Source organism: Leucopleurus acutus, assembly GCF_964270905.1.
Source record: "Leucopleurus acutus genome assembly, chromosome: 4".
In the NCBI taxonomy this organism is placed as follows: domain Eukaryota; kingdom Metazoa; phylum Chordata; class Mammalia; order Artiodactyla; family Delphinidae; genus Leucopleurus; species Leucopleurus acutus.
In genome coordinates, this window is record NC_139146.1 from 29,727,906 (window position 1) to 29,742,459 (window position 14,554).

A 14,554-nucleotide genomic window follows, 5' to 3' on the forward strand; every position below is an offset into this window, starting at 1 on the left:
ACTTACTTCACTCTGTATGACAGTCTCTAGGTCCATCCACATCTCTGCAAATGACCCAATTTCCTTCCTGAGTAATATTCCATTGTATATATATAGTACCACATATTCTTTATCCATTCCTCTGTTGATGGACATTTAGGTTGCTTCCATGTCCTGGCTATTGTAAATAGTGCTGCAATGAACACTGGGGTGCATGTGTCTTTTTGAATTATGGTTTTCTCTGGGTATATGCCCAGTAGGGGGATTGCTGGGCCATATGGTAATTATATTTTTAGTTTTTTCAGGAACCTCCATACTGTTCTCCGTAGTGGCTGTATCAATTTGCATTCCCACCAAGAGTGCAATAGGGTTCCCTTTTCTCCACACCCTCTCCAGCATTTATTGTTTGTAGATTTTTTGATGATGGCTATTCTGACCAGTGTAGGTGACACCTCATTGTAGTTTTTTGTTTGTTTGTTTTTTTATAAATTTATTTATTTATTTTTGGCTGTGTTGGGTCTTTGTTTCTGTGCGAGGGCTTTCTCTAGTTGCGGTGAGCGGGGGCCACTCTTCATCGCGGTGCGCGGGCCTCTCACTGCTGCGGCCTCTCTTGTTGCGGAGCACAGGCTCCAGATGTACAGGCTCAGTAGTTGTGGCTCACAGGCCCAGTTGCTCCGTGGCATGTGTGATCTTCCCAGACCAGGGCTCGAACCCGTGTCCCCTGCATTGGCAGGCAGATTCTCAACCACTGCACCACCAAGGAAGCCCTCATTGTAGTTTTGATTTGCATTTTTATAATAATTAGTGATGTTGAGCATCTTTTCATGTGCCTTTTGGCCATCGGTATGTCTTCTTTGGAGAAATGTCTATTTAGGTCTTCCACCTATTTTTGGATTTAGTTGTTTGTTTTTTTGATATTGAGCTGCATGAGCTGTTTGTATTTGGAGATTAATCCTTTGTCAGTTGCTTTGTTTGCAAATATTTTCTCCCATTCTGAGGGTTTTCTTTTCGTCTTGTTTGTGGTTTCCTTTGCTGTGCAAAGGGTTTAAGTTTCATTAGGTCCCATTTGTTTACTTTTGTTTTTATTTTCATTCTCTGGGTGGTGGATCAAAAAAGGTCTTGCTGAGATTTAGGTCAAAGAGTGTTCTGCCTATGTTTTCCTCTAAGAGTTTTATAGTGTCTGGCCTTGCATTTAGGTCTTTAATCCATTTTGAGTTTATTTTTGTGTATGGTGTTAGGGAGTTCTCTAATTTCATTCTTTCAACATAGTTTTGGAAGTCCTAGCCACATCACTCAGAGAAGAAAAAGAAATAAAAGGAATCCAAATTGGAAAAGAAGAAGTAAAACTGTCACTGTTTGCAGATGACATGATACTATCGTAGAAAATCCTAAAGATGCCACCAGAAAACTACTAGAGCTAATCAATGAATTTAGTAAAATTCAGGATACAAAATTAATAACACAGAAATCTCTTGTGTTCTTATACACTAACAATGAAAGATCTGAAAGAGAAATTAAAACAATCCCATTCACCATTGCAACAAAAAGAATAAAATACCTAGGAATAAACCTACCTAAGGAGGCAAAAGACCTGTATGCAGAAAACTATAAGACACTGATGAAAGAAGTCAAAGACAATACAAACAGATGGAGAGATATACCGTATTCTTGGATTGAAAGAATCAATATTGTGAAGATGACTATACTCCCCAAAGCAACCTACAGGTTCAGTGCAATTCCTATCAAATTACCAATGGCATTTTTCACAGAACTAGAACAAGAAATTTTACAATTTGTATGGAAACACAAAAGATCCCGAATAGCCAAAGCAATCTTGAGAAAGAAAAATGGAGCTGGAGGAATCAGGCTCCCAGCCTTCAGACTATAGTACAAAGCTACAATGATCAAGACAGTATGGTACTGGCACAGAAATATAGAACAGGATAGAAAGCCCAGGGATAAAACCCATGCACCTGTGGTCACCTAATATATGACAAAGGAGGCAGGAATATACAGTGGAGAAAAGACAGCCTCCTCAATAAGTGGTGCTGGGAAAACTGGACAGGTACATGTAAAAGGATATTTATTTTTAAGAAATAAATGTTTAAGTCAACAGTGTCCTCTTTCCTTGAGCATATTCTTCTTCATCTTCTCATTGGGGTATACTTATGGAGTATGCTTTGGAAGCCTAACATATAATCATATTTTGTGACTTTACTATGGGCATTTGTATTCTCTAGTTCTAATGTCTGTCAATCTAATCTACCTTACTGATATGGTATTTAAATATTTTATATCCTTATTTCTTTGTCCAATTGTTACATTTTTAACTGAGGTTAACATCTATCATTATTAATGTATTTCTGTCTAGTTCTCCTTTCTTCCCCCTAATCTTGACTTAATGAATATTGTGGCTATTCTATTATATGCATGGATATTCACTACTTCTATATCTTCATGAAAATCTTTAGCATTATAAAGTACACTACTTAAAATCTCAGTTATATTTTGTCTTACATTAAGATCACGGTCCCTATTCTCTTTTTGTTCACATTTATCTGTTATAATTTTATGTATTCTTTTGTTTTTAACCTTTCTAAATTACTTTTTTGTAGGTATGTTCATTGTATACAGCATTCAGTTGGATTTGATTTTGTGATCCATTCTGTTATTAGGTGCTATAAAATTATTATTTTGTCTTCTTAATGAATTGACCCTTTTATCATTATGAAATATCCCTCTCTATTTCTGATAATACTCATTGTCCTGAAGCCTAACACAACCAATAGTAATATAACCATTCCATCTTTTGTATGCTTACTGCATAAATGGTATACCTTTTGCTATGCATTTATTGTCAACCTATCTGTAGCTTTATATTTACAGTGCATCTGCAGTAAATGGCATATAGTCCAGTCTTGCTTTTTAATCCATTTGGAAAATCTCTGCTTTTTCATTGGAGTATTTTGATTAATAGCATTTAATATAATTATCAACATGGTTAAGTTTAAGTAGATCATTTTACTGTGTTCTGTTTTACCCTGCTGTTTTTTGTTTGGTTGTTTACCTTTCTGTTTCACATTTTCTGTTTTCTTTTGAATAGTTTGAATATTTTTTAGAATTCCATTTTAATCTATGGACTTATAAGCTATATCTCTTTGCATTAATTTTTAATGGTTATAATAAGGATTACAATATACATCCTTAACCTTTTGTGGTAAATCTAGTGCTAATATTGTACCACTTGATGACTTGATGTAAACTACAGAAACCTTATAACCATATAGATCCATATACTGCCCCATCTTCTGTATTCTATAGTCATCATATGTATTACATCTGCATACATTATAAACTCGACGTGGCAATGTTATAATTTTTGGTGTCAGCAGTATTATATATTTTAGGGAAGTGAGATGAAAAAAGATTGTGTTTACTCAGATATTTATGATTTATTCATTTTCTCACAAAACGGGAGATCCGGAGGAAAGCAATCCCAGAATCGGTTCAGTGGCTTAAAAAAATCTTCAAAGAGTAGAGTCTTTTTATCTTCCTATTTTGCCATCCACATCAAATTGATTTAGACCCTTCCTGGATACACCATGGCTGGCACATTTCAGGTATCGTCCCTTGTAGATATACCAACATCCACCTGAAGAAGGGTGTTTCTTCCAATACTTTCCAAGAAGCCCAGTAGGACCCATGTTCATGCCTTTGAATAAGAATCCTAAGAAATTATCTGTCATTGTATTTTCATCCTCTGTCATGGGAGGAAGTCTCTTTAGTAAAGAAGAAAGGAAGAACGGCTGTTGCATAGGAAATCAACAGTCCCTGCCATGCCCTCTTACATCTATTTATTGGTAGTGGCTGCTAAGAGTATTATATTTAAAAGAACTGAAGGCTCAATTTAGAACAATTGCAGACTGATCAATGTATGATGTCTGCTTTGCATATGGGAAGGAAGAATGTTGGGAGTGCTTTTTATCCACTGGCCTAAAATGTGTCCCAAAATTCTGGAACTATTGTCTTCAACACTTTATTGTCAAGCCCTCAGTGCTTTAGAATTCCACTGTCTGAATTTAAATTTTTGTTTGGTACACACCACTACTTAAGATGCCCCCTCTAGAACTTCTACTCTATACTTATAGTTAGCTTTCATATCCAATTTTAGGTCCAGCTAGATACAAATTTCATTTAATTATTAGTTCTGAGCCCAGTCTTACCTGAACTGAACAATTACTAGCATCTCAACATAAATCTACATACAGTTGCCCTACCCTCTAGCCTGCCTCATACTCCAGCATAATACCTAAAGAGTAAAGTTTAGCATAAAGTAATTAATTTTTAATGCTAAAGTTCCAAAAATTTTAATGAAGATCATTTGTAGTAGAGGAATCTTCTAGAGACCCTGAAATTACTCAGCATATTTCAAAGCAAATGTTAAGACCATGTTTGAAACTCCTCTGCTATTTAGTAAGCTATAGAATATTTTTAACATTTAGTCAGCTTGTTTGCAGTATCCTAGAACAACCAGAAAACTGCAACATTTTATCAGTTAATGCATATAATTAAAGCCAACAATTACTATTTCACACATCAGCTGATAGTGCTTTATTAATTTTTTAAAATTAATTAATTTATTTTTGGCTGCATTGGGTCTTCGTTGCTGTGCACAGGCTTTCTCTAGTTGTGGCGAGCGGAGGCTACTCTTCATTGTGATGTACAGGCTTCTCATTGCAGTGGCTTCTCTTGTTGCGGCACTCGAGACCTAGGTGAGTGAGCTTCAGTAGTTGTGGCACTTGCGCTCAGTAGTTGTGGTGCACGTGCTTAGTTGCTCCATAGCATGTGGGATCTTCCCGGACCAAGGCTCAAACCCGTGTCCCCTGCATTGGCAGGCGGATTCTTAACCACTGCGCCACCAGGGAAGTCCAGCTAATTGTGCTTTAAATCAAATTAATGAATAAGCCGTCTGAGCTTTGATAAACTTAACACTTGGATTGGCCTTAGCTCACACATAATACCACACATAATACATAATAACCATAATACATATTTTCGTCTTTATTATGTGTTTTCTTTTTTCTTGAGAATTCTTTTACTATATGTTTTGGAGAAAAAAACCAAAGATTTTATTCCTGGAAAATTAGAATTTGTATATCACATAATTACATCTCATATTTTAATTGAAGCTTTTTTTTAAAAAAAGAATATTAGGGGGCTTCCCTAGTAGCACAGTGGTTGAGAATCCACCTGCCAATGCAGGGGACAAGGGTTCGATCCCTGGCCTGGGAAGATCCCACATGCTGTGGAGCAACTAAGCCCCATGCGCTACAACTACTGAGCCTGTGCTCTAGAGCCTGCGAGCCACAACTACTGAGCTCACGTGCTGCAGTTACTAAAGGCTGCATGCCTAGAGCCAGTGCTCCGCAACAAGAGAAGCCACCACAACAAGAAGCCCTCACACTGCAATGAAGAGTAGCCCCTGCTCACCGCAACTAGAGAAATCCCGTGCGCAGCAACAAAGACCCAGCACAGCCAAAAATAAATAAATAAATAAAATTTACTGTAAAAAAAAAGAATATTCGTGACGCACTGTGGGAGGGAATGAAGTCATGTTCCCTAAAAATTAGGGCTAAGGTTGCAGAATCCTGAAATCGATTGATCTCTGTTCACTTCCACATCCTTTGACAACTGTGTCAGTCAGTATTCGGTGAAACACACACTCAAACCACTGCAGTTATTTTAAGTAGAAAGGAATTAAATACAGGGAATTATTCTAAAATTTTTGGAATAGCTCATGCAGAGAGCTCTAGGCTGAGTCTTTAAGAATGAGTCCTAGAACAGGATGAAATGGATCTGCTGGAAAAGCTACTATCTCCGGGCCACCACTGGAATTATTGAGTCAAGAGCACGCCACTGCAGCTGTGACCCAGGAATGGGGATACTGGAATCAAGTCACTGCTGCTACTGCTGCTGCTGCCTGTGCCACACATGCATGGACACGCAGGACGCAGAAGAATAGACCCTGGGAAACTGCTGTAGAAATATCTGCTAGCTATAAGAGCCAAAAAGGGCAGGAAAATGGCTTCTAGCTAACTTTATAATATTTTGATTTATAAGAAATATCTGTTTTTTGCCCTCATTCCTGACACAGAGCTCCTAAAACCCTTGGAATTTCCTTAGTGATAAAAATGATAAAGATATCTTTATTAGTCATAACAAGCCCCTTTCAGCCACACCTGAGTTATATTAATGAAGTGACTTTTGGTTAGCTTCAGGATGAAGGCTGGTTGCCAGGGGAACCAACCACATGATTAGAGGAACTATCAGCCCATCCCCCGACCTCTGGAAAGCTCCGTGCACTTCCCCCATGCCTTGCCCTGTAAAGCTCTTCCATCTGGCTGTTCCTGAGTTGAATCCTTTATGATAAACTAGTATCTAGTAAGTAAAATATTTTCCTCGGTTCTTTGAGTCACTCTAGCATATGATTAAACCTAAGGAGAGGGTTGTGGGAACCTCCAATTTGTGGCAGGTGGCTCAAAAGCACAGGTGATAACCTGGACTTGTGATTGGCATCTGAACTGGGAAAGTGGGGTGGGGGAGTCTTGTAGGACTGAGCCCTTAACCTGTGGGAGCTGTTGCTATCTCCAGGTAGATAGTGTCAAAACTGAATTAAATTGCGGGACACCCAGCTGGCGTCTACAGAGAATTGGAAAATTGCTCAGTGTGGAACAACCTACACATCTGGTATCAGAAGTGAAGTATTGAGAATTAAGTGTACAGTAGGGAAAAGCAGGTTTTCTTCACAGCCTTCCTCCTTCCAAATGTGTTACGACTGCATCTAATAGACAGAACCTAATTTGCATCCAGATTACAGACACAAAGGAGAGTGGTCAACATAGTTTTCAGTTTTCCAGTCTCGAGTTTACATACAGGCACTCTAAAAGGAGAGTGGAATGGGCCTGAGAAGGCCATTCTTCAGTATCTATCACAGATAGATACTGTGATAGGACTGCGTCACAGTCCTAATATATTTGTGCATTCTAAAATTATACAGTGCCAGAAAAACATGATGGAAGTTGCCCTCGTTGGGAAATAAACTATTTTAAGGAAATCTATTCTATTGAAAGCAGAGGAAATGCAAGTAGTGTTACCTGGCAACTTTGAATATCAATGAAATGATTAAGCGTACAGTTTCCGTTTATTCATGAGCTATAGCTACACATTGACAAATTTCCATTCATGTGATATTACAGGAAAGGAGAAAAAGAGTCTGACGTGTAGGGCTCATTTGATCTTGAAAGTATTTCAAAACCTGTGCTTCCCCCAAGTTTATTCATTCTCTCCAACCCCCGCCCCCGCCAAAAAAAAATCCAGGAAGAAAGCCACTCTGGCTTGTATCACATAAAATCTGAAAACTCTACAAATACTAAATAAAACGCTGCAATGGACTAAACAATGGCCACCCAAAGATATCAGGTCCTAATGCGTGGAACCTATCAATGTTACCTTATATGGCAAAAAAAAAAAAAAAAAAGGTCTTCACGGATTTGATTAAATTAAGGATATTGAGATGGAGAGATTATCCTTGTTTATCCAGGTGGGCCCTGAAGGCAATCACGTGTATCCTTATTAGAGGGAGGCAGAGGGAGATTTAACACAGATATATAGAGGAGAAAGTGATATGAAGATAAAGATTTGAAGATTTGGCCTCAAAGATTAGAGTGATGCTGCCACAAACCAAGGAATGCCAGCAGCCATCAAAAGTTGGAAGAACTAAGGAAGAGATCCTCCCCTATAGCCTCCAGAGGGAGCATGGCCCTGATGACACCTTGATGTTGGCCCAGTGATACTGATTTTGAACTCCTGGCCTCTAGGTCTGTGAGAAAATAGACTTCTGTTGTTTTAAGCCACTCAGTTGACAGTAATTTATCTCTGCAGCCATGAGACAAGTATTTCCCAAGGGCTGAAATATCAGCGCCTACTAATTCAGTTGCTTAAGACAATTTTTCTCCGGGGACCCGTTGCCACAGAGCACCAGTGTGTACCAGTTGTAGAGATGTGAGTGTGAGTCAGAGAGAGAGCACGCTGCTTAGATCACACGGGACAGACAGTGATGCAGCAGGGATTTAAACTTCAGTTGCTCTGATTCCAGAGGCTGTGCTTTCTCCACTCTACCACACTGCTCCCTGAAAAGTGGGACAGAAGTTCCCTTGTGTCAGCCACTGGAGTCACTCTCCGCTGCACTCCCAGTAGAAACCCTGGTTTCTTGCTCAATTTCTCCCTCTTCCTCATACCACACCCATTCAACAAGGAAGCCATTCCTATCTAAATTCAGTTACGGCTCTTGAATCCATCTCCTTCTCCCACCCGGTTGTCACTACATTAGTTCATGCCTTTAATATCTTTTCCCTCAGACCATGGTAATGATTTACCAACTCTTTCCACTTACGGTCAACGGTTCCCTGTTACCTAAGGTATAAAGTCCGAGAGTATAGCATGACACAAACAACTTTTCATTATCTGACCCCAAATTACTTCACCAGCTTTGTTTCTCCCCACGCCCAGGGTTCTAGTTACACGCTAAATTTTTAATTCTCCTCCCATACACCAGGTCTTCACAAATGCATGGTTTTGTACATGCTGTTCTTTCACTTGCCATCTCTCTTACATCCTCCAAAATTCAGTGCAAATGTCACCTGTTTCACAAAGCCTTTCTTGATTTTCCCAGGCAACCCTAAATTCTTCCTTTATAACATGTACTGCAGAGCATATACCAACTGGATCATGAATTCCTCAGGAGTAATGCATGAAATACTGTGGGCTTCACATTCTGGTTCAGAGTCTCCAAAGTGGGGCATGCAGTACCTGTTTGGTGTGCATAAAGTAAGTTTTAAAACTTTAATTTTAAAAATCTAATTTAGGTTTATATTTTTCCTCTTGTTTTAAATTTTGATATTTTTAATATTTTATAAAATGAACATAATATGTACCAGTCGTACCTGTATATAATTTTTAAAAAAGAAATATATATGAGAGGAATGCCCACTAATTTCTTTTTTAACTGACAGAAATGTACAATAAAACATTTGGCAACCACTGGTCTTGCCTATCTGAGGAGATTTAATATCAAATCACCCAGATGCAGCAAGCGAAGCTCTTTATCTCCAAAGAAACCAGTATCTAGAACAGTGCTCCACACTTGGCAGATACTCTGTGAATGTAAAATGACTGAATAAGTAAATGAGGAATACATTTTTAGCATGCATGTTGTCATGGAAGAAATAAAACATAATCTTTTGATGCAAAAGGGCTTGAATTGGAATCCCAAGTTTCATACTTTTCAAGTTTGTGTCCTTGGGTAAGTCATTTATCTCTTTGAACATCAACTTATCATTTTATCTCTTTGAACATCAACTTCCGTCATCGATAAAATGAAGATAGTACAGCGAGCTGGTTGTGAGAATTAAAAGAAATAATTAATGTAAGCTGCTTATCCTATTGCCACATTAAGCACTCAGTAAATTGACGCTGTGTTTACAGTTCTGTATGGCAGTAAGTCCAAACCAGAAGCCCCTTGTACCTTGTAGATCCACCCTTACTTCTACTCAAATTATTTTGCCTTACAGTCACCCAAGGAAAGGACCTGTGTCCTTAGACATGGATGAGTTACATGGATGAAATGTGGGTACTTTTAAAGCCAGAGAAGAATCTTGTAAGTTCAGGGTCATTCATGCCCTTCCTCATTCTGCCACACTGCCAGAGAGGTTTACTGGATATTGGCAGAATTATTTCAAAACACCTCAGAAGAGAAACAAAATGAAGTCACCTTTCTTTAGGGCTTAGACCTTTGTGCCTCTCTGGGCTCATCTGGGCTGAAGGGTGGCGTTGCTCCTGAATGACTTACAGGTGGGAAGGGGATGAGCCTCTTCTTCCAGTCATTGAGGGAAGGAAAGGCTCCCTGAGCAGAGGGTCATCATCTTCTGTGACCTGTGAGAGCACAGGTAGGTCCAACAGAACTTCACAATATCAGAGAGAGAAGGCTTAGAGAGAAAAATTACATTAGGCTGTTAAGTCCTAGGTGAAATCAGAGCAACTGAGAGATTTGTTTAATAAAGTGTCAACCTATGAGGCTCTAACAGGATTGCCTCTTCCCAGGCCCTCCCCAGATTGAATAGGAGGTTGTATGGCAGGAGCCTCTGGCAGATTCGTAGGGGATTATGAGTCGTGGAGAGTGCAGCTCAGGTGCTCACTGAGTCCCAGTAGGGCAAGACAGGAAAGGCAGAGAATCATATGCTACAAAGGGAAGAAGTCAGGGTAAGCAAAGGATGGACAGCCTTTGTGGGCTCTCCTGAGTTAAAGAGGAAACAGTCACACTGAATGGCCTTGGGGCTCCAACCCACCCATCAGCTCTTAGTTGGTAGCTTCTCTTCTGGGAAATCCTTCCTGACACCCCAGTACAGAAGAGCTTGTGTTCTGAACCTTCACCATCTCCATGGAGGTACCATCTTGGGTCTGCTCCTCCAATTTGCCTTTCCCACAGTTGGCTCTTGGACACCATATTAGGGGTAGAAAAGGCTTGTCAGCCTAGTCATAACTTTGATTTAGCTAATGGCACCGTTCAGAAGAGAAACAAGGGGATCACTTGATTCCTTGTTCTTCTTTCTTCCAAGGAGTCCCAAGTCTCGAACATTTCACTTCAGATTTTTTTCTCAAGTCTGTGCTGTCTTCTCCACTTTGTCATGACCTTAATTAGCCTTCAATATTATTCTCTTTAACCATAAAAATCCTTTTCTAGTCTCCAGTCCAGTCTCTAATTTGCTCTCTCAGTGCTTTTTCAGAAATCCATATCTGATCCTGTGACCCACCCCCCAAGCTGCTTTGGTGACTCCCCTCCTCTGCAGACTGAAAATTAATTTCTGGCCAATGTTTAAAAATCTTAACATGTCATACACAATTCATATTAAAGTTTTTGTTAGTTTTTTTTTTTTTTTTTTTTTTTTAAGAAATTAAAGATCTGGCCAACCCTGGCCTGCATTCAAACAAGGCCACAGGTGGCCAGAGCTGCGCAGCTGCTGCCTTCTTTAGATGGGACCTACTTTTCAAGTTCAGCACAATCCCCACCATGCCTTATTGTCTTTCCACATGGGCCAAGTATCGGTTACCATTTATCACCACTTTTGTGGTGTTGTTTTCTTTTAAGTTAAGAGGAAAGTGAAATATTCTTATACCTGTGTTTCTGTTCAAGTAGGGAAAGCAAAGATAGACTTGAAATAGAAATGCATTCAGAAAATGAGAAAAAGTAGATCCTTTGAGGTGTGAAGACCATTTCAATTTATTTAATATGCACACAAGGTGTGTCCAGGTCAACATAACACCATTTTTAATAGCCTGCTTACTTCATTCATTTGTCAGCGAAAACTGTCTTCTAAAAGCATTTAGTTTTTGACACTGACCTAAAGGATGGAACCATAATCCCTTAACACGACAGACAAAGACATTCACCTTACCAGCTCTTGTTTTGTTTTGTCTCCACCTCATCACTGATACCCTTAATCCATTCTTTCCAGACAACTGCCGTGCTTGGAAATAATAATAACTACTACTGAGCCTTTTCTATCTACTAAAAATAGATGGGTGTAAAAATAGGCATGTTTCCCAAGGAGATATGTTTCCTAGTCACTAAAGTGTTTCAGGAGCAGGAAGATATATCTAGAAAATCTAATTTGAGGTTTAAGAAGAATGTTTAATGTACACTTAGAATTCTATGCCTGATACTCTTCTAAACTCTTTATACAACACCCCTAAAAGATAGGTTCTGTCCATCCTATATTACAGTTGAGAACACTGAATCCTAGAAGAGTTTAGGAATCCTAGATAACACGGTTAGTGAGAGACTCAGGCAGGAACTAAATTCAGGTTTCTCTTGTATCAATGATCTTGACCTCAGTTCTTCCCCAGAAGTGTTCCTTGGTCTACAATGCATTTCTCTACCATTACGTACAGCAAGCTTTTACCAATTCTCAGTGACTCAGCTCAGATATCCTCTGCCACATAAAGTCATCCCTGAATCCCTCTCCAAAGCCTCCAGCTTCTTCAAATACAACATTCATTCCACAAATATTTATTGAGTTCCTATCTGAGATAATATGCGTAAAGAGCTTAGAGCAGTGCCTGGCACATAGTAAGTGAAGGAGCGATCTATTATAACCCCTACTACCCATTTACACTGCATTGTAATTGTTTGCAATTATTTCACCTCTGATGGCACTCATAATCTGCAAGGAAAGAAAAATGATCAAAGAATGCTGGGCCCATTCATATGTAGGACAACAGAAAATTATTTCACAAACTATAAGAAAACCAAAACTCCTTTTAGCATAGTATCAGAGGATTTCATCTGTATGCGAACACCAAAGTCTGAATGAATAATGATATGCTTTGAATGGGGCAATGCCCTAGAAAAGCACCTCGAGTGACCATTGAAAACAACAACTCATTAGACTAGAGAAAGAAAAAAGCAATAAATAAAAACCCAATGAAGGACAAAATAAATAAGCTTTCTGGGGAGGGATCCACATGGAAGCATTATGTTCCAGAAAATGCCAAGGACAGAATCACAAAGAGCCTAGTTTTGTACTTTTGTGAATTGAAGATTTTAAAAAATCTTATTGCATGAGAATGTTGTAGGAATTAAAGTAAATGAGATAATCTATGTGAAAAGCTTTATTCCCTGCCTGTCATTTGTTAGGGCTATCCAAAATATTAGTTCTCTCCTCCTCAACACTCCCCTTCTGAATGCTGGTATCCAGCATTTTTCTTTTTGTAATAGCGTTATTGATACTAATTCACATACCTTATAACTCACTCATTTAAAGTATACAATTCAATGGTTTTTGGTATATTCACAGAGTTATATAAACCATCACTACAGTCAATAGAACATTTCCATCATCCCCCAAAAGAAACCCCATACCTTTTAGCTCTCACCCTGACACCTATGCTTCCCAGCACTAGGTGACCACCAGTCTAATCCTGTCTCTGTATATTAGCCTATTGTGGACATTTTATATAGATAGAATCATATAACATGAGATCTTTTGTGACTGGAGTCTAACACTCAGCATAATATTTCCAAGATTCATCCATGTTATAGCATGTATCACTACTTCCTTCTTTTTTCTGAATGAATAATATTCCATTGAAGGAAATACCATATTTTATTTATCTGTTCACCAGTTAATGGACATTTGTGTTGCTTTCACTTTGGAGCTATTATGAATAATGCTGCTATGAACATTCGTGTACAAGTTTTTCTTTGAGCACTTTTTTTCACATCTCTTGGGTATATACTCAATAACAGTGGAATTGCTCTATCAAACCAGACTACTGTTTTAAAAATCCATCCTCCACAACGCTTTCTTGACTCTATAATTGTTCAAAATTGCAAAACTTATATTAGTCCGTAGCAGACAAATTCCTCAGAAGCTCCTCATTATATAAAGAATAAGGTACAAATTGCTTAAAATCAAAATGACCCACAGGATCCTTTAAGATTTGGCTTTTGCATTTCTCTGAAGAAGACATACAGATGACCAAGAGACACATGAAAAAATGCTCAATATTGCTAACTATTAGAGAAATGCAAATCAAAACTGCAATGAGATATCACCTCACACCAGTCAGAATGGCCATCATCAAGTCTACAAACGATAAATGCTGGAGAGGGTGTGGAAAAAAGGGAACCCTCCTACACCATTGGTGGGAATGTAAATTGGTACAGACACTATGGAGAACAGTAGGGAGGTTCCTGAAAAAACTAAACATAGAGCTACCATATGATCCAGCAATACCCACTACAGGGAATATATCCAGAGAAAACCATAATTCGAAAAGATACATGCACCCCAATGTTCATAGCAGCACTGATACAATAGCCAAGACATGGAAGCAACCTAAATGTCCATCAACAGATGAATGGATAAAGAAGATGAGGTACATATATACAATGGAGTATTACTCAGCCATAAAAAGGAATGAAGTAATGCCACTTGTAGCAACATGGATGGACCTAGAGATTGTCATACTGTGTGAAGTCAGACAGAGAACGACAAATATCATATGAGATCACTTATATGGAATCTAAAAAATGTTACAAATGAACCTATTTACAAAACAGAAACATATGTAGAAAACAAACTTATGGTTACCAGCGGGGAGGGTAGGGGAGGAATAAATTGGGAGATTGGGATTGACACATACACACTACTATATATAAAATAGATAACTAATAAGGACCTACTGTGTAGCACAGCGAACTCTGCTCAATACTCTGTAATGACCTGTATGGTAAAAGAATCTAAAACAGAGTGGATATAAGTACATGTATAACTGAGTCACTTTGCTGTGCACCTGCAACTAACACAACATTGTAAATCAACTCTACTCCAATAAAGATTAAAAAAAAATAAAGGCACTAAACTAACAAAGATGAAAAACAAACAACAACAACGAAAGATTTGTCTTCTGGCCAGCTTTCTAGCTTATCTCCCGACATTCTGCCTCCTGTACCCAA